The following is a 21,593-nucleotide window of genomic DNA, read 5'->3' as shown; positions in this document are numbered from 1 at the left end:
CTGTTGCTATGACCTTATCCTCCCCAGCAAGTGTGTGGAATTATTGATGTCATTTTAGTCAGACATCAAGCAAAACAACACAGCCCGGGGGAAGAGGGTTAGGGTTTGGAAAATGGATGGGAATGGGGGTTTCTTTTTGGGTAGGTTTTGTTGAGAGAAGAAAAAAAAAGCACAGCCTGGACAAACAATAATTGAAGATAAAGAAATCTTTGGGTACAAACTAAAGCTAAGCACATGCAGTCACACTCATAGAAGAAAACAATGGATACTGTATCTGTATTCTGTATGTTGTTGGAGTTGTCCTGTTGAATTTGGTAAGTAAGTTGCATGCAGCAAACAATTCCTCTTATTAGCGGCACTCCTCCATTCCAGCTGACGCTTCGTCCATCAATGTTGGTGACCACTGACAGAAGACACCCTGTCCACTGCCTGCCTGGCGGATGTTGACTGAAACCCGGCCTGTAATTATTGAACGGAAAACAGGAATTGCTATTACAATACCACTGATAAATAAATAAAAGGTATGCACGCTGTGTGGTGCAAAAAGTCACACTTTGATTTCCCTAATAGACAGTAGAATATTTTTGAAATTGCGTGCTCTGTCTGAGTCACCTTTTTAAGGATAAATAAGTATGGCCAAAATATTATAGCGGATCTTTCCCCTCAAGGTAGGTGTACTGTAAACTGTGTTTTAGAACAAAATTTGACCTTCCCAGCAATGCTCCCACCAAGACCCTTACTAAAGCCAGTCGCAAAAATGTAGAAGACCCCCAATCAGATCTCCAAAAACGATGCCTAGCAGAAAAATGGAGACAAAACGTACTTTGAAAGTAACAGTAGGCCCAAATACAGACCGTGGATTGTATTCAAACCACTTGCAAGCAAGCAAAAGTATCCATAGCCAGCATCGCTCCAACAGTGCTCTAAAACCCCAGAACTGCGTTGCAATAGAACACCCCGAAACACATGCAATCCTGCTGCTAGGGCTAACCCTAACGAACCCTAACTTACAAAAAGTGCCAAAACTGGTGTTTCCTTATGGATTTTGTCCAAAACACTTCTATCCGGTATTAGACCTTCCCAGGAATGCCCCAGGCAAGACCCGCCAACCCACCCGCAAAAAACCACGCGACAACACCCCCAAACAGCGAAAAAGCTAAATCTCATACTTACAATATCTCTCGGCCTTCTGGTCCAAACGCGCTGTGCAGCTACTACCAGCTAGGTCATCATCAATCATCATAACTCCTGTTTTCCACCACGGATTTCCTGAAAAGCAAATGCAATCAAGATTAGACTGTCGCAGCAGTGCTTCGACAGAGACCCCGGCCGCAACCCACCCACGAACAGCAGGAAGCCCCCCAAAACGCTACATTGAGCAAGATGTCAGAAGAAATAGCAAAAAAAAGGCTTTTCCTTAAGGATTTTGTCCAAAACACTTCTATCCGGCATTAGACCTTCCCAGGAATGCCCCAGGAATGCCCCAGCCAAGACCCGCCAACCCACCCGCAAAAAACCACGCGACAACACCCCCAAACAGCGAAAAAGCTAAATCTCATACTTACAATATCTCTCGGCCTTCTGGTCCAAACGCGCTGTTCAGCTAGGTCATCATCAATCATCATAACTCCTGTTTTCCACCACGGATTTCCTGAAAAGCAAATGCAATCAAGATTAGACTGTCGCAGCAGTGCTTCGACAGAGACCCCGGCCGCAACCCACCCACGAACAGCAGGAAGCCCCCCAAAACGCTACATTGAGCAAGATGTCAGAAGAAATTGCAAAAAAAAGGCTTTTCCTTAAGGATTTTGTCCAAAACACTTCTATCCGGCATTAGACCTTCCCAGGAATGCCCCAGGAATGCCCCAGCCAAGACCCGCCAACCCACCCGCAAAAAAACACGCGACAACACCCCCAAACAGCGAAAAAGCTAAATCTCATACTTACAATATCTCTCGGCCTTCTGGTCCAAACGCGCTGTGCAGCTAGGTCATCATCAATCATCATAACTCCTGTTTTCCACCACGGATTTCCTGAAAAGCAAATGCAATCAAGATTAGACTGTCGCAGCAGTGCTCCCAGACCCCAAAACTCACCCACAAACACCCGGAATCCCGCCAAAGAGCACCTCAAAGGCAAGCAAGTCAGCAAAAACGGCAAGAAATTTCCACCTCATATTTGGTCCAAAACACTTTTATCCATTATTAGAGCTTCACAGCAATGGGCCCAAATCCGTCAACTCACCCGCAAAGAAGTAGAACACCCCCACAAGTGCTGAGTCTTTCTTCATTGGGCGTAATCCAGCACTCTGCTTTGAGGGAAATCGCAGTCTGGAGGAGGAGGATAGAGGAGCATGTTCTTCAGAACTTGTGAACCTGAGGAATGTAGCCTGCCGCACCTTCAAATCAATAAGCAAACAAGTGAAGACAGTTCTGCTGATGGTCTTGTTTTTAGGATTAGGTGATTAAAGTTTGAATTAAATTAACTGGGCAAAACAAAGAAAGAGAGACACACAGGAATAAAAGTGAATAAGGACGAAAAAGAAAGTTATTGATTCATTGTCTCATTTTCAGGGCTCGGTGTCAGGGAATAAGAAGAAGATTTCGTCATCATACTCTGCGAATTCAGGCAGGATGAGGTCAGTGCCACCGAACAGAGAACAAATCCCCTCATCTACGTTGCCGTCCTCCTCGTCTTCATGCGGCGTGCTTTCTCGTACTTTGTAATCTGGTGGTATGAGGTGCTGATTCATCATGATCATTGTCAGCCGCTCCACATTTTGGGGCGAGAGGCGGCTCCGTTTGGGAGTTACAATGCCACCAGCAGGACTGAAAACACGTTCAGAAGACACACTTGCGAGTGGGCAAGACAAATAGTTTATAGCCAGGTTGGAGAGCTCTGGCCACAATTGTTTTTTCCCATGCCAATACTGCAATGGCTCATCATTAAGAAAGACCTCTGTTGAGTCATTCAGATAGTCCTGCACCATCGACTCAAGGTCATCAACTGTTCCTCCACTTTGCTTACTTTTTGCTGTGCCTGTGACATTTTTTCGAGAACCATACCCCATCAAACTTAGCCAATCCTCCTCCGCAGCCACTGTTAGTGTTGTCATTGTGTGTGGTGCAGATGATCCACTTGCCGGTGTCTTTAACGGCTGAGAGGTCACTTGTGCCCCAGCCACAGGTGCAGAAGTGGATTCTTGTGACTGGGGATGGCCTGCTGATGCTGATGCTGATGTACTGTCTTCTCCTTCAATAACCTGCCGTTCTTTTTCAAACCTCTTGGCTGACCAGGCTAACCAATGTTTGTACTTTTGAACATCTGCATCAGCAAAAGGAAAGAATGCTTCGCCTGCCAGCGCCTTTTTGCAGCGTGGATCCAGAATAGTAGCACAAATGTAATGCTGTTCTGACTTGATCTTTTGAAGACGTTCATCACCACGTAGGCGCTCTAATAATTTCTCAGACAAAATAAAATGGTCTTTTTTTTTTCATCTTTTTCAAACTCAGAAGACACCGCCATCAGTTGGTGCTCCAGCATGCACAACAATGGGATAGCTTTTCCCAAATTACAGTCCTCCTGGCTGACTGCACGCGTGAAGAACTCAAAAGGACGAAGCATGTCTGTCAGGCTTTTAACTATGTCCCATTGCGCCGCACCCATCCGCATGTCCTCCTTCTGAGATGTACCCTCTGTGAAGAAATAGTGATCGAGTACCGTATACTGCTCATACAGACGCTCAAGCATGTAGAAGGTTGAGTTCCAACGTGTTGCCACCTCCTGGATGAGTGCTTTCACTGGTATTCGACTTTGAAGTAGCAGCCTCCTCAGATGCTTCCGGGCCTTAAAAGAATGGCTGAAATGGTTGCACATTTTGCGGCAGGTGGCCATTACCGCGAACGCTGCACTGTCTCTATCACTCAAGAATTTTTTAACTACCAGGTTGATACAGTGCGCCAAACACGGCACTCTAAAATAGCGACCCAGCGCCATGGCCTTAACTACATTGGCGCCATTATCCGTGGAAACATAACCAATCTGGCGTTTTTTTGGGGATAGCATTTTCAAGACCTTTTTGTCAAACTCGTCCAAAATGTTTTGGGATGTGTGACTTTTCTCCAAGCCAAACATGGCTAGTGTTGCATGTTTCCGAGCAGCTTTGAAAACTTTGTCCGGGTCAACACCTGCGGTTAGCTTTGCTTTAACACCTGAAAAAGAGACCCAGTGTGCAGTGATGCACATGTAATCAGCGCCTGCGCCACTGGTCCACATGTCTGTTGTCAGATGTATTGTGTGAACAGCACTCTTCTGCAAAGCTGCCCCAATCGCCTCCAGCACATCTTCATGTAGTGCTGGAACCGCAACTCTGGCAAAATAGAACCGGCTAGGAACCTTCCATTTAGGGCAGAGCGTTGCCACTAATTCTAGAAAACCTACCGCTTCTACAAAAGAAAAAGGGAGAAGGTCCACAGCTAGCATTTTAGCCAGCTTAGTGTTATACAGACGCGTCAGTGGGTGGTTGCGTTCATATGGCACGTCTGAAGTAAGCATTGTTCTAATGTTGCCCTGGTTCAAGCATTTACGGGCTGATAATGACTTCGTTGACCCAATTTTGCTCGCTGGTGAACTTTTGTGCGTTGGTGTCTCACTCGCTCCAACACTCTTAGTGTGCCTCACATTGGGTGTGCTGCTGACAGGGGTACTGGGTGTAAGGGAAGTGTTTGACACGTCTTCTTCCTCCTCGTCATCATCAGATGCAACATCAACGTTTCCTTGAATTCGGCCTTTCTTGATCGCATCTAGGTGCGCAAACCATTGGACAGTGTGCTGTCTCCTAAGATGACCTCTCTGGCCTCCGGTACCATAGTTGGTACCTGGCTTACCACGACTAACTGCAACCTTACAAAGGGTACAAATGGCAAACTTTGAATTTTTTTGACAAACAGTAAAGAAGTCCCAAACTGGGGACTTGAAGTGTCTGTGGGACCTGGAGGAGGCGGCGATACTGGTGGTGGTGGTCATGAAGCTAATGCCAGATGAAGTGGAGGATCTGGATTGCCCAACTTTTGTACGTTGTGCACTTTCACCGCCACTAATTAAGGTCGAGGTGGATGGAGGTCTCTTCTTGCCAGAAAGAAATATGGAAGCGGGACGAGTTGGTGTACTACTTAACTCCAATGATTGTGGTGTTTCCACTGCCTCCTCATCGACAACATCATCATCATCACGCTCAGCAGCTCTTCGGGCTAGGGTCAAAATGTCTGTTTGCTGCATGCCCGCTGGGGCTGCAGTGACCTTTATGATGACTGGGTCGTCGTTGGCAGAGTCTTCATCAGCAGCAGTATCCGCCACTTCTTGTTGAGCCTCATCACACTCCATAACTCTGAGACTTTGGACGAGCTTCCTTTTACGCTTAACTACCTTTGTCGGATCATGGTGTGCCTCACTCTCAGACGGCAGTGGTGCTGGTTCCCAAGTTTGATCCGTATCATCAGAAGGAGGTGTGCTTGAAGAAGATGTAGACACCACCCTTGATCTCTTCCTTGCTAGGGGTGTGGAAGACAATGAAGGATCATCAGGAGGAGTGGCTTCCTCAAATGATACCTCGCCTTGATTGTCGATTTCCTGATGTGCCCCTACTTCGGGAGGAACAACTATTGTGGGCACTTGTGACCCTCCATGCACCTCTGCTTGCGCATCTCCTTGCGCTGCCTCTCCTTCCACATGTACTTGGGCTTGTACTTGCACATGTGATTGTTGTTGTGGCTGTGGTTGTTCAACACTCGTCAGATGAGCTACAACAACCTGTGTTGATTGAGGGACATTGCTGCTGCTTTCTTGCGATGAGCCAACATCACTGGTCGATGGTGATTGAAGAACTATACTGGCTGCCTCTGCAGCACTCAAGGGCTTGGACTTAAGTTGGTGTGGTGGTGGTGGTGGCACTGAGCCCAATGGAGCGGGGGTGCTGCTGCCAGCTTGGTCCCCAGCAGATCCCGCTGCTGCTGCAGGCATACTTTTTTTTTTACTCCCAAAAAAAGGGGCGGGTGGCACACCAGTCTCATTGGTAACTTGCTTCTTCTGCTCCTTACTGGCACCTTTCTTGCTAGAGGAGCTACGGGTTACTTTTTTTGGGGCCATCTTCTTCAGAGCAGGTCAGAACAGCAGGCAGCAGTTGCACGAGTTGCAGAGTTGTCTGTGTCCAGACGTGACGTCGCGTGACGTTATGCTGCACACACACACCGCTGCAGGACTTCTTCCTGGCACTGGTGGTTCTCTTGAGTCTTGTGCACCTAAAAGCAATGGAAGACAGAGGAACATCAGTTCAGTTATACACCCCAAAAAATCGACAAAACACAGAAAAATTAGCACAATCCCATGCCATCCATGATGTTTATATTGAAGACACCCCACAGAAAGACTAGGGCCATGCAAGTATGCAACACTCACTACCCCTGGGCATAATGGATGAAAAGTAGGCAAAATAAGTGCAGGCCTCAGACACTGCCTCTCTTAAAAATGGCCCCTTACACCCCAAGCACATGTTGCCTGTACCAGCCAGGAATCAAGATGGCCACCACCACCACCCACATGGCCACAGTCCACATCAACAGTACACCCCCAAAAAACAGAAAACCAGCCAGAAATCACCACAATCCAATGCCATCCATGATGTTTACATTAAAGAGAGTGACACCACACTACAGGCACACTCAGTCCATGCACCACTACCCCTTGGCAAAAGGCCCCACCAGCAGCCCCAAAAAAACGACAAAAAACAATAAAATCAGCACAATCCCAGCCCATCCATGGCCTCAATGGTGTTTAAATTCAAGAAGACACCCCTCAGAAACACTAGGCCCATGCAACACTCACTACCCCTGGGCATAATGGATGAAAAGTAGGCAAAATAAGTGCAGGCCTCAGACACTGCCTCTCTTAAAAATGGCCCCTTACACCCCAAGCACATGTTGCCTGTACCAGCCAGGACTCAAGATGGCCACCACCACCACCCACATGGCCACAGTCCACATCAACAGTACAACCCCAAAAAACAGAAAACCAGCCAGAAATCACCACAATCCAATGCCATCCATGATGTTTACATTAAAGAGAGTAAGACCACACTACAGGCACACTCAGTCCATGCACCACTACCCCTTGGCAAAAGGCCCCACCAGCAGCCCCAAAAAAACGACAAAAAACAATAAAATCAGCACAATCCCAGCCCATCCATGGCCTCAATGGTGTTTAAATTCAACAAAACAGTTGTATCATGCACCCCTAACCAACCCTGGTCCTACTGGATACTGTGGCTACCAACAATATAATTTATTTAATGTTCTGAAAAAGTTCCAAAATTGTACTTGCAGCAACTGTAATGCCCCAAACAAACTTACTTGTGAAAGTTGATTTCTAATCCAAAAGTGATCCAAAGACAGTCAAAAAAGGCCTCAAATCCAAATATCCAGCAGCACCCACAAAAAGTAATCCTTCCAGCTCCAGATCCAAATGAAAGTGACCAGGAGATGGACAAAGCACTGGGAGGAGCCTGCTGGACAGGAACAGGAAGTTGGAGACTGTGGGGCACTTCCTTCCCCCCCCCCCCAAAAATGGACTCCTTGCAAAAAAAAAAGGCCATGCAAATGTCAACCTGAGGAGTGATTCTGATAAAAATCATAATTTTCTGAAGGTTTATCCTGTTTGCTGGTGATTTTCTTGTGCAGAATTGCAAAATCTCTATTTTGCGAGTGCGAGATTGTTCCTTTCCGCCGCAACTACGTGTTCGCAATTGCGAACTCTCGCGAGGTATGCTGTGCAAGGTGGCAAGCCGCGATTACGTATTCGCGGGCGCCAAACTCCCGCGGGATCACGCAGCAAGATCCAAAATGGCGCGGCACTCGCTAAATATGATCGAGAAAAACAACTCGGCAAACGCTTAATGACGGAAAGTGAACGCCGTGCACCACGCCGCGCGCCGCAACCAAGCAAAAAATCCGCCGCGAGCGGATTCACGGATTTTCGACAAATTCGCGAGAGTTCGCGGATTGCGAATTTGCCGAAAATCCGAAAAATCCGCAAGCGGAGCGGATTTTACGCCCATGCTTAGATACCTTGCATCTATATCTGTTGCAGAGCATCTGCATCTCTTTGGGGCCCCCTGCACTGAACAACGCTGAATTTATTTTCCATTTTCAGCTCATTCACACTCATGTCAACTATGGTTGGATCATTGTCAACCCAATTCCTTGACCAGCCTCCATCTGGGCCCATTCCTGGAACAAAGAGCCTCTCTGTTCGGCAACAGAAAAGCCAGAAGACTAGATGTTTCAACAAGACAGATGGTGCCTCACTTGTTGGCCCATGCATAGAGAGGGTGTTTTTTTGCTGACTGCACTCCTATCTCAGCTCTGAGGAACAATTATTTTAAGGCAGGTGGTACTAGATTGTGATCGTACCAACCCAGTCATGGAGAGATCATATAATGTCGCTCTGCACTACACTTTGACACTAGGCGTACCCTCGGGCCCTACATTGGGGAAGCAGTCTCCAGCTGGAATGTGTCAGAAAAGCATTTGGTAAAACATGCACAACAGCTGTCGCTAGAGTAGGGCAACCTTATAGTGCTCACTGAGGGCCTCCCCTTGCCTCAGCTGCAGATGAACCCCTTTCCTCCCCTTTCCATGTTCCCTGGTTTGAGCTCAGCCATGATCCGGGCACAGCCTACTGCAGCCCCGGTAATATGATTTAGATTACAGACTCCTTCCTCTAAATCAACTGTGCATCCATCAATTTTGAGAGGGCCTTTTGACAGATAAAAGTTTACATGGGAAGGAAAGAACGAGTGCGCATGATCAAAGACTCACTGAAGAAGCATTGTATGGGGTAATACAATAAGTCTGATTTGTAGAAATGTTTTTGGAACCTTATATACACTGTATGTACACTTTCTATATGTCATGCACTATCAGTGTAGAAAGCAAGCAATAATAAAAGCGAAATGTTCCATAAACACCGGAAAAACACTGTTTCTGTTGTTTTTAATGTCACGAAAATAGGTAACTACTGATAACCACTGTTTTTTTAAGGTCTTGAAATCACTGAAAAACACTGAAAAAAAAACCACCAGAATAGACCAAAAATAGAAACTGAAAACAGGAAAGCCTAGCTATGAACTACATTGGTGGGAGCATGAGATTTTAAAATGTTTTCACGAGACAAATTCTCCAATTACCAGAGATACAAGTACAGTTACAACAGTCTTCAGCAACCCAACCAAATGATTTATGGTTAATTTGAATGGATTCAAATATGAGGGATGGGGGATGTTAGTTCCCTGCCATCTTAAAGGGATATACATGTTTCAGCCATCTCACTGGAGCCCAATGGGTCTTAGAGCTTTCTATGTCTGTGGGGATCTTCTTATTCCTAATATATATATCTGTTCCCATTTGGCGACTACAGAGTAGCCCTATTCTTTTTCTTTGTGGGTACATAACTATCAGAACCCTGTTCAGAGGGCCACAGCACAGGCGAGAGGTACGGGCCCAACTGTGTGGGTTGGGCCTTTTACTCCTGATGTTCCAAGCCCAACCAACTATGGATACTGAGCCACTTGGCCAAGTACACCTTCAGCACTTGACTCTCAGTGATAGTGCGGGTTGAGCAGTCCAAGGCTTCTCGGGGGGAAGAAAGACACAGGGGATGAAGACATGCTCATAATTCAAAACACATTCCGTTTTAACAATAAGTGACTGTCTGACAAATGCTGGTTTTTATGACAAAAGGAGTATTTATTTACCAACACTATGTAATATACTGCGTTCACCAACAATACACACAGTCCCCCTAGGGCAGTGCTCTATTGTTTCAATAGGCTGTTCCTGAGTGGGAAATTATTCAAAATGTCAATTGGATCATGCCTAATGTTGAATAACCACTTTTTTAGGCCTTTCCTGCCTGAAATCAGTCAATATAGAAGCTTCTGAGTAGATGAAAAAGTCTGTAAAAATGGCAATTTTGGTCACTGTGAGGCTTAAAAAAGTGTTTATTCAACATGAGGCATGATCCAATTGACATTTTGAATCATTTTTTGTACAGTCCAAAAAAATCAATTTTCTGATGACCTGTTGAACTTTAATCAGATGGTCAGTAATAGTGATTATTAAATGTTAAATTTTTTGACTGCTGGATGTGAATTATCACTTTTAGAACTAAATGAATTGTGTGTTTACGGTCATTTTTCTGCCTGAAATTGGTCAAACTTGAATCTTCTGAGAAGGAGGAAAAGTCTGTATAAAAATGGCAATTGTGGTCACTGTGAGGTAGTGGTAATTACTCATTCACTATACACTGCACAGCACTACATACCAATCCATTATAGGCCAAGGAAGAGTTAAGCACACATCAGAGGAACTTTAAATGAGTGAGCATGTAGGCCTCACTCTAAAGACACAGGTATAAAGGCCTGTTCACTTCTACTGATCACTACATGATATGCTGCCAACACTTCACTTGCGCTGCTTAACACCTGGCAAATGCAGTAGGCTTTCACCACTATGAGGGTGACTCTTTGGGCACCCCTCCTGGTCCAAAAAGACTGCAATCTATGAGACAGGCCTTTTGTCTTAGTGCACCCACATGACAACAAGAATCAGTACCAGGGATCCAGACATCAATGAAGTTGGGGGGAGTCAGGGCAGGGGTACACGTCCATCACCATTGAAGTTACTTTTCCTTCCCAACAATAACACTAAACTTTTACATGCCCTACTTTTAAATACATTGCACCCTGCGTTATGAGATTTCTGGCCTTCTTTAGGGTGACTTATAAATATACAAAAAGGAAGGGTTAGGCCTGCCAATAAAGGGTTATTTGACAGGTTACATTTGCTGTTAAAACCTGCACAGCTACTTGTGGGCCTAGAGACATGTTTCCCAGTGCCACTGCGTGGATGGACCAGTGAGTGCTGCAGTCCACCAGTAGCATTTAATTTACGAACTATACACTCAGGATTTAAAGGCAAATTATATAAACCAATCAGGTTGATGCCCCTTTCATTGATGAAAGAAGGGAAAATGTATTATTTATTTAATTTTCCCTCGTCATCGTCCATCGGAATTCCCCACCCATTGCCCTCCCCCCTCCAGCCGGCACCACCGTTGTTATCTGCACGGGCCGCGGCTGGGAGTCCAAGGCACAAGCACTTTACCACGGTTAGCCGCGGTATAGTGCGTAGAGTTCTCTAGCTAGCAATAATAGCGTTCCTCTAAAAAACAGAACAATTGCCAGGGGGAACTCTCAGAGTGGGCAAGTTTCCAGCTAAAAGCAATTTGAAACATTATTGCCCGTTTAAGAATGAACAGAGAATGCTTTACACAATTTTGTATTTAAGGTCCAGGTCCTGAAGTTTCCAAAATATTAAGACGTGGAGAAATGTTTTCCATTTTTGGTTGAGGAAGGCGGCAACCCTATAAGAATGAGTGGAAAACTGCAGAAGCATTACAGGCCAAAATTATCCTGTAGGCAGGCTTCAATCTCAGATTAGCCTCGAAGCAGCTCTTTATGCCTTCTGCTAACTTAAAGAGGTGACTGGAATGCATTGACTTTTGTTTAGAATTCGATTGTCAGAGAGTTCAAAACCAGTGTCGTAGTGTGTGAGACTGAAAATAGTGTTCTCTACGGTTATAATCGTCTTCACTAAGATCTGATGTGCATTTCTTTTACCAGCATATATTGATATATTTAAATTATTAACCTGACACATTTCACGGATAATTGAACACAGCATAAATCTGCAACCCTCTACGCAAAAGCAGTCTGAAAATACACCCCTGTCACGGGAACAATGCACGGTTGACGCCAAGCCTGGCTGATTACGCGATGACGATCGAGCTGTGAAGAGCGAGAAGACAGAGCCGAATATCACATTTTTTAAAACAAGGGCTATTTTTTCATCAGCTGCTGCTTTTGGCGATCCGAGGTTAGAAAAAAGCTCAGGTGTAAAATGTCAAGGACATGCACTCATGCCCAAGCAAATCATGTAATTGTTAATTTTCGCTTTTCAGTCAGTCGTTTTCCGGAAAAAAAAGCTTTAATCAGCATTGCGCAGGGAGTTCAATTGCGGTGTTTTAGGCGAATGATAAACCTACGGGCAGGGCCGGCGCTAGGCATGGGCAGTGTGGGCAGCCGCCCAGGGCCTCGCGCTGAGCAAAACACAGGGGGCCTCGCGCCCCTGTGAAAGGTCACACTTTCACAGCTCACTACAGGGCCCCCGCAGCGCCTCGGTTAAGTACCGACCATTCTCGGCTCTGTTTGGGCATTTTGTATCCAAGCAACAGAGGCCCCTTTGTTTCTTTCGAGCACCAGCCGGACACAGGTAAGAGAAGGTGGGTGAGGGGAGGAGGGAGCAGCCAGATCAACTGGCTTTTGTTATACTTCGAATCTTGGTAGGGCAGTGTCTCGTATCTTAATTGAACAGCTCGATAAATTAAACACATTTCATTTATGCAGAAGCAATATTTGACTTGTACTGATCTGACACAGGGGGGGAGTATTACATACAAATCGAAAATATATTTACTGTTGCCATCTAAGCTAGGTACAGCTACAATTGAAGCACACCCCTTCAGCTGACGTTTTTTTTTTGTGCTCTCTGATGAGCTCTCTGCAGTGTCTTGGGAAGTGCCTTGTTACGGTTTGAAGGCCCAGGGGAGGGGGGCCCCCTCCCAGGGCCTCATAGCACTGTGTCGAGCTGGAAGGTCATGGTGTGGGGGCCCCCTTCCCTGGGCCTTGTAGCCTTCGGTGTCTGTTTCAGAAAGCGCAGAAAGAGTGTAGGTTTTAAGCAGGACTCAATCATATATTGGTGATACATTCGGCAAGTCAGTGAAGGTGGCAATGTATGCCTCCAATGAGCCTGTCCTGTACTACAAAATTGTTATCATCTTTGTAATGTGGGCATTGTAGCCATTGGTGGCTATTGGGCAGGAAGCAGAGACGTGAAAAAGTAAGTGAAGCAAAATCAGTTGCAGTGGAAACCACGTTCATAAATTACTAGTAGAACAGCACCGTGCCGTTTAAGTATAGTGGACCTTTCAAACAAGCATTTGCAATGCAATAGGTCTCGCATTAGGAAAATTTGAGCTATTGGTCTTGTAAATGACAATTTTATTATTTATGTGTTGGTTTTGAAAATAGCTAAATTAATAGCTTTGTCATTTACAATGCCAATAGTTATAACTTTCGCAAATGTGACAACTATAGCATTTGTAAAGCAACATGTTTTGTATTTACGTGACTTAGATGTATTGATATTACAAATAACAATGGCTTTTAATTTTTTAATTAATACTTAAATAAAAGTGATTGTAATTTATAATGGCAATAGCTTAAACTTTTGTAAATAACTTTTGTGAAGATTATATTCAGTGTATTTTATTGTGAAGAAAATCCAAGAACAGAAGTGAAATATTAACATAGTTTTGTGACATTTGTAATAAAGCTTGAAACATTGAGAGAATATATTTGAACCAGTTGTTGTTGAATGGTTGCATAGATTGATGCTGTGATGGCGTGGAGTGATGTTGTGGTGGCGACAAGTGATGCTGTGGCTTTCAGTGATGCTATGGTAGCGCATAGTGATGTTGTGGTGCCCCTGAGTGATGCTGTGGTGGCCCTGAGTGATGCTGTGGAGGCCGTGAGTGATGCTGTGGTGGTGCTGAGTGGTGCTGAGTGGTTCTGTGGTGGTGCTGAGTGATGCTGTGGTGGTGCTGAGTGATGCTGTGGTGGTGCTGAGTGGTGCTGTGGTGGTGCTGTGGTGGTGCTGAGTGATAATGTGGTGGTGCTGAGTGATAATGTGGTGGTGCTGAGTGGTGCTGTGGTGGTGCTGGGTGGTGCTGAGTGGTGCTGAGTGATAATGAGGTGGTGCTGAGTGATGCTGGGGTGGCGCTGAGTGATGCTGGGGTGGCGCTGAGTGATGCTGGGGTGGCGCTGAGTGATGCTGTGGTGGTGCTGAGTGGTGCTGTGGTGGTGCTGAGTGACTTCTTGCAGTGATAATTTCGATGGCCATGCTATCACATCTCAACCATATTGCTTCAAAACGCATTTTATCCTCTAGTCCTGAAGTACGGCATAGACCAGAAGATGCTCTTTATGCGTTACTGGCAAGATGTGTCAGTAAATCAGATGCTCACTCCTGACCTGCAGTTCCTACACGTAAATCGTGCCTAGGCAAGCTAACACTTTTAACCTTCTAAGGTCGGTATATTACACACCCTTAAAGATTACGTAATAGTAACGCTCGCCACTGCACAAAAAGTCTGCTCTACATTGCTGTTCACTACCGGTAGGTGAGGTGGCCTCCTCTAGAATTCTCTGCGCTTCAACACTCGCCAGTCCTCTTATAGCTCCTTACTCATCTCAAGCACCTATGACCTAGGATACTAAGATTAAATGTTACTACGTTATGTTACGTCATGATGGTACCTTGACTCTACAACTTGATAGCAAAGCATGCTGTTCCGTCTCACAGTCCTCATACCCCACTATGCGATTGCTCCTCTTTCTTCTATACTGTGCCTGTACTTTTTGTTTGAAAAATCTCAATTAAAAAGATGCTGAAGCCCTTTGAGCCCAATGGGCAACGTGCCTGATCCTGAGTAATCACTGTTGTAGGTGCTGAGCTTCCTGGTGCAAGGTCGGCGATCTTTGGACCAATCTATGTAATTTTCACTTTCAAACTAAAACCAGCAGAATCAAAAAGTTTTAACTTGTCAGCTAGAAAAGCCATGGGCCAGATGTTCAAACATTTTTGTGGTTACAAGCGATCTGGTTTGGAGTTTGTGACCTCACTGCATTTTGCAACAAGCATTGTGTTCATTCTCTCAACCTTGTTTGATTGTAATATTTAATTTTATCTACTTTTTATAATAAATTGATATTTGCTCACCTGTTTTCAATCCCCTCTACTTTTTGTCCATGTTACTGATATCCACATTAGTTAGCTTCAGTGATGCCAAATAAGATCAATAGTACTGCGATGTCGCTTTCTGTGATGTCACTTCTTGTGACGCAATATGCAACTAGGGGGGCCTCGCATCTTCCCTTTCGCCCGGGGCCTCAGGAGGCCTAGGACCGGCCCTGCCTACGGGTTGTGGCTGAGGTGTGACCTGCGAGATTGGCAGCCCACCTTCATCCCTCACACGTCTCTTTTGAATGGAAATTGAGCTTGTTATACGGTAAAGTGTCATGGAGGCCGTCTGTATATTGATTTACTGAAGCTGACTTTTATGTTGAAAAGGCAAGATGTTAATTTTAGATGCGTGTACACTTGCCATTAACACTAACAGACATCAGTGCATTTGTCCTGGACAAATTGAAGCCTGACCTGATACACTACAGGGCTCCTGATCGCCTGACATTACTGATTGTCAGTTTTAAATTCAGCCAATCCATAAAAACGTAAATGTAATAAATACGGAGCATTTCAAACTTAATAACATCCATCTGAGATCGCATGCAAAGCCCTCTAGGCGAGGTATTTACATGGCCCCCAGTCCACATTTGAAGGTTGTAACATGCTTAAGACAGCCATGTTTCAGACTGTATTCAGGAAAGGGCTGAGACTGTCTCAGCTCCCCACATTTATCTGGATGGAGGAGTGCAGTCAATCGCAGAGCGGATATATGTGGAAAAGGCTGCATTAGTTGAGGGAGGTGTATGGATTTCAACAAAAATACTGCACATATCTTCCTCACCTTTCAAACCTATCAACCAAAATAATAATGCAAATCAACTCCTACCGCGACCTTGGGCATGGTTGAGCTGAGCCCAAGCCCGGGGTGACAAATATTCAGAGAGGCACTGCTGGAAGCCGCCTGGCTTAATCTCAAGTGGGTCCCAAAAAAGACTTTGTAAGGGGCCTTTAATGTACCTCAGAGTAATTGTTAGCACTCCATCAACCCCCTACCCTCGTCCCATCTTCCTCACACCTCCTGCCACAGCAACGAACCCCCCCCAACAAACATCAAATTTTCTTTCTGCCCAGGGCGCTGTCCAAGTCAATCCGATTTAGGGGAGAAGCTCCCCCCCCCCATCTCCTCCATGTGATCCACAGACCAGTTCATGCGGGACCACTGATACTTCCTAACAGTTACCTGTGCAAGAAAAGTACCTTTCTAGTTCTACAAGTCCTCCTTTTGCATTCATACTTTGTTGTACTTATTGGCCCTCAGCCATTCCTAATACCTGTGATTATTTCCAGTTTTATAGATGCTCTTGTCCTAACTTTAATCCCATTCTACCTTCAGCTGCTACTTCATAGCTCTCTCTGGAAATGCCAGACCTACAGCCTACCAGTTGACCATGCACAAGCCTTCCAAGCGGGCCTGGCCAAACAATATATTATCAAGCTAATAGCACAACACTTTTCGTACCTTATACTTCCATCTGAAAGCACTGAAGTAACCATAGCCACATTCTGGAATACCCACCCCAAGGTATTGATCTGCTCTTTCAATTTATTGCCCATTCCTTAACTTGCATCCTCATGCAGACTCCCCAGGATATTGTGGCATGAATTAGCAAATTTAGCAGCAGAAATATGGGAATCTTGCAGCACTTTACTTTGCAATGTTTTCAACACCAAATGCAGAGATCTTATTTTTATGAGGTATTTTACAACATGAAAGTTCATACCAAAGCACCGTTTACAGTATTTATGCAGCCAGGTTTATCTACTGTATGTATCGTGCAGTATTTCTGTTCACCTTACTTTCAGCACTGTGCCATTGTTACTTATGGATTTGTATACATTGGTTTGAACAATATGATTGTAATTCTTACTGATAGGATGACCCATGTATACGTTGTTTATTTATAATTTAGACAATTTGTTTTGGGTCAAAGTCAACATATATGACATAAACCTGTTAATGAATAATGCCCACGGAACCTGTATGCTTGTCTACATAGGTTTTAATATTGGCCATGTATGTTCAATTCTTCTGAGCAGTCCAAATCCAGCCCAATATTCTGCTGCTGATTATAATTCAAAACAACAATGCCCGGATGGATTGTTCTGATTAGGACTGTCTTCTGGCTGACACAATCATTTTATAAATGCTGTTGCTCCTTTCATCATCTGCAGAACTGGTCACACAGTCCTTGTACACAGCTGCAAGGTGGAAAAGGACTGAAATGTGGTCAGTCATCCCACGCCAAAAGAGGTCAGTGTCAACCACCCCCAGAAACAGATGCCCATACTGCTTCTGGGCCTACATGTTCGAAGTAGAGGCAAAGCTCCTGATCAGGATCTTTGCTCAAACTAGGGATGGCTGACTATGCACTCTTGTCCTTAGGCAGGATGCAGAGTCATGCAGGATTGAAAAGGCACACTTGTTTCAAGACTCCAATGCCTGGTTGGGGTTCCCCCATGTACTTGCCCACCTTTTCAAGATACTTTTCAAATGGTTCATTAAGTTTGGCTGGTATCTTTTTTAACTGTGCAGAGTTAATTTAGCCCTTGCAGTGGTCTCTAGAACTGGTTTCAATGATTCCAGAGTGTGGACTGAATTGTGTGTGAGGTTCACAAGGACGTCTTCTGGATAATCATACACCTGACTTTAGAATACGTCCATCAGAATGAACATGTTTTGCCAATGTCCAATTGAACTTTAATACAGTTTTTTTGGTCACTGTTCAAAATCTTTTCCAGATTTTCAAGGGTATCTGGGGGAAACTTGCTGAGTTTCATCTCAGACTGAACAAAATCAGCATAGGTATCAAAGTGCTTGCAGTGGTACTGGAGAGCAGTAAACCAATAATTCCAGCGGGTACTGCAAGTGTGATATGCCATCCGTTGTTTCATCCCATTGTTCTCAGCAAGATGGCGCGGTTACCTTTGCTTTCTGCTACCAGGCATGTAAAAGATTCACAAGAAGTACAGAAGGAAAGCACTTACCTTCACAAAAGGCTTTCTAAATGACTCTCCAACAAGGTTCATGATGTGTGCCAAGCAGGTGATATGTATGGAGTTTGTATAAAGATTTTTCAACACAGTGTTGTAGGCATTGTGCATGTAGGCCGCCTTATTGTCTGTGTTAAAGGAAATAGCTTTCTGAAAGGCTATGTTGTACCCTGTGAGCATCCTCACAAATGCTTGCTCTACAGTCAAATGTTTGCACTGTGAGACAAACATTGTGTCTGCTAGGTGGGTGTGGATTTGATGGCCACCCTGTGCAGAGGCCACGGCAAATAACACAGTCAACACGCACCTCCCTTTGATATCAGATGTTTCAATAAAAATTTTAAACTGATCTTGCAATTGTTCTTTCATCTCCTTCTTGCTCCTTAAGATACGACCTAAGGTTTTTGAGAAATGTATAGGGCAGTTTGTCGTTAAAAGGTCATGTATCTCTGCAGAAGTCCTTGCAACTTGCAGATCATTCGTCTCTTTGGCCGAGGTCAGTGGCAGTTTGTAAAAGAATGTCTTTCATTCTGCTTAAAGTATCAATTTGTCTAGAAGAGATGTTCAGTGAAGGCCACAATGACGACTCCCTGTCTGTCTTAGTTTTAGGAAACCATACTTGCATACAGCAAGTGACCCTGGCTGACACAGTTACGAGATAGGGGGTTCCTGGCAACATGCCACAGCAGCTGTGACCATTCAACATACTGTAACTTCCATTAGAAAGCTGCCTAAAAATTGGATCAATCACTGCAGCTGGAAAACCTTGCAGGTGGCAGAATAAGTTGTTCGAAGAATCATCGCAGGCCCCTTGTAAATAATACCCTGACATAAGAGTGAACCGCTTAGAGCATTTTCGCAATTCGTACCACTAAGAAACACTTCTTTTCCCCCACTCCAACATTTGTGTGTATAAGGTAAATCCCAGTATGTCTTGATGCATTCTTTACCCAACCTTTAATATACGCCTGCTGGTATATGTTGTAAATAATACTGAAAATGGAAAATCGTAACAGGCAGAGTGATTGTACCGTGTATTTTCCATTTTGTTGCTGGTTTCTCAGAAACAGTTCATGGTAATCTTTCCAGTTTTTCGATGCTCAGCACCGTATAGTCTGCTCCCCTCTGTGCCAAAGTGATTTGTTTATCTGTAAGGTTAAATTCATAAAACAATGACGTGGTGTTGATTAGACGCCAAGGCACATAGCCAGAATGAAGGTTTTGTGTCGGCCAGCCCAAAAGCAATATAGAACGCAATTGTGACTGACCATGTTGTAACATGACCAAGTCCAGTTACATTATGTCGATGGCAGAGGATAATATGCTGTTCAAAGAATATATTCTGGATGACAGAGTCGTTAACCTATTGTCAACTACAGAGAGAGATTTCTCTAAATTAATACGATCAATTTCTCGTATTCGTTCTGCAGTCTCTGCTTGCGTTGTTTTCCATGCTTCATTATAAATGGCATACATACCGGCGTATATAAAAGGTTTATGACGCGGTTTTGCAGTTCCTTGTAAGAATCCCTTAAATCAACGCCATCTTAAGTAAAGATAAGTGTTGTTTTACTTCCTTTAGTGTAGATTTTTGTAGCCACTCAAGGCACAGTTTTCCCACACTGTATGATGTTACTATCCCTGGATGTTGTCTCTGGACATATCTTGGATCTGGCCTAGTGAATATGAACCCGTGTGTCTTATTCAGGAATCTATCTTGACAGTTGTTTGGGTCTGTGGGCCAGATTAACAATGTTTTCCAATCAGGATCTGTTCTGTTGTTAAGTAAAATATTATTTACATCAACCACCCCCTCTGAAGTGTTTCTACTATCAGATGTAGGTGTAGGTATTGACAATTTGTTTAAATCTTTTATCTTAGCTAATCCAAGACAAGATGTCTGTTGAACAGTGTCATTCAAAAACATTAATTGTTCTGGGATAATGCAGGCTCTAAATAAAGCTTCTAAGACCTGCACCTGCCAGTCTTTTGTGCCGCAGACAGTTTTTGTCTCAATGGGGTCTTTCCAAAAGTCAAAACCTAATGTAGATAGTTGAGCATAAAAGGCTGCAGAATAAATGTGCTTTGTATTCGTCAACATACTTTTCATTCCTGTCCTATTAACATTTTTAAAGTAAAATGTTTCTGGATTGGAAAGATTAAAACCTGAAAAGTATGGAAATTTGTCATAAAATGTTTTAGAGCTACCCTTCGGTGGCGTAGGACAATGTTCCTATTGGTTATAAGTAAATACATTTCTAGGATTTGCAGATTTATGCAAAAAATGATGACCATAGTGATTATAAAAGTACATTTGTTCATAATCTGATGAACCTTCTAAGTATTCATGATTTGTACATTTTTTGCAGACAGTTCTAAGTCTGACATCATATTATTAGCAGACTCAAAGTCCCAATCATCAGAAAAGGTGCTGGGTGAAACAAAACAAAATTGGTGTGGAACCTTCAACAGCTCCGTCGGACCAAGAATGTCATATTCAGTTCTCTTCCAAGCTATACTACCTGGTATAGGAACGACTGTGATGTTCACTGCTGACAAATCTCTTTGTTCACGAAGGGATGATTTGTGTGGCTTGAGAAGTAAGTTGATGTTCTTTCTTACTGTGTACTTTGTACTATATTTTCCATTGATCAGCATTCCTAAGGTAAATACCAGAGTCAACCAAAGTAGAAGAAAAAGGACACCTAAGACAATCCATACTTCAACCCATGGTGACACCAGATATGTTTTTTCTAGCTGGTGAAAGAGTGCCGTTGCGTGTTCTTTAAAAGTTATTGTAGCTGGCGTCGTTTCAGGTTCTCTTGGATCCACGGAAAATGTATCAAAGTTAATGAAATAGCCAGAGGCAGTTCTGTCAATTGTAGGGATTGGTTCAGGATTCGATGAAATCGCTGGAACCACTTGATCACTTGTCATATTAGTATACTCGGATGCTATTTCATTGTAGACTGGCGTTTCTTGATGAACTGTTATTTGGGTCTCAAGAGGCACTAGTTCCATGGCTTTGTTACATAGTTCTTTATTCTGTACTGCAGAGTCTTCAAATGTTATCAGTCTCTCAGTATGAACCTCTTGGATTGTAGCCAAATTCTGGTGTCTGCTACATCTTTGGAGAACACTTGGCCTACTACTTATAATTGGCCACAAGATGTGGTTTTATCAGGTCGATGGATACAAACCTGTTCTCCTTTCTTCCAGCAAGGGGCGGTAGTAACACTGTTCTTGATCCGTGGATTGCTAGCACAGGTACTGGTTGTCTGTAAGGAGGCCCAAATTCCATCTTGTCCGCAATCTTTTCTCTGACTAGAACCCAATCTTTGGAATCCAGGCAGGCCTTGCTGGGACGGGTGGTTTCTCTTCAGTGGTCGTTGGCTCCTGTAATGCGTTGCTTTGACTTTTTCTTGTTTCATTTAAGTCCTGCAAAACAGCCAAACGGTCTTTGATATCAAAGGTTTTTGTTCTACCACTGAAGTGTGACGATCAAGGTCCTGGACAATCATTTTAGTTCCTAAAAGGATTTCATATGGAGTGATTCCCCCTAGAAAACTTTTTGGCAGATTGTTAAGACTACGTTGGACACTTATGAGATGTTTGGCCCACCCG

The sequence above is a fragment of the Lissotriton helveticus genome, chromosome 2_1, assembly GCF_964261635.1.
Source record: "Lissotriton helveticus chromosome 2_1, aLisHel1.1, whole genome shotgun sequence".
Taxonomy (NCBI): domain Eukaryota; kingdom Metazoa; phylum Chordata; class Amphibia; order Caudata; family Salamandridae; genus Lissotriton; species Lissotriton helveticus.
The sequence above is the reverse complement of the archived record's forward strand: the minus strand, read 5'-3'. Positions refer to the sequence as shown.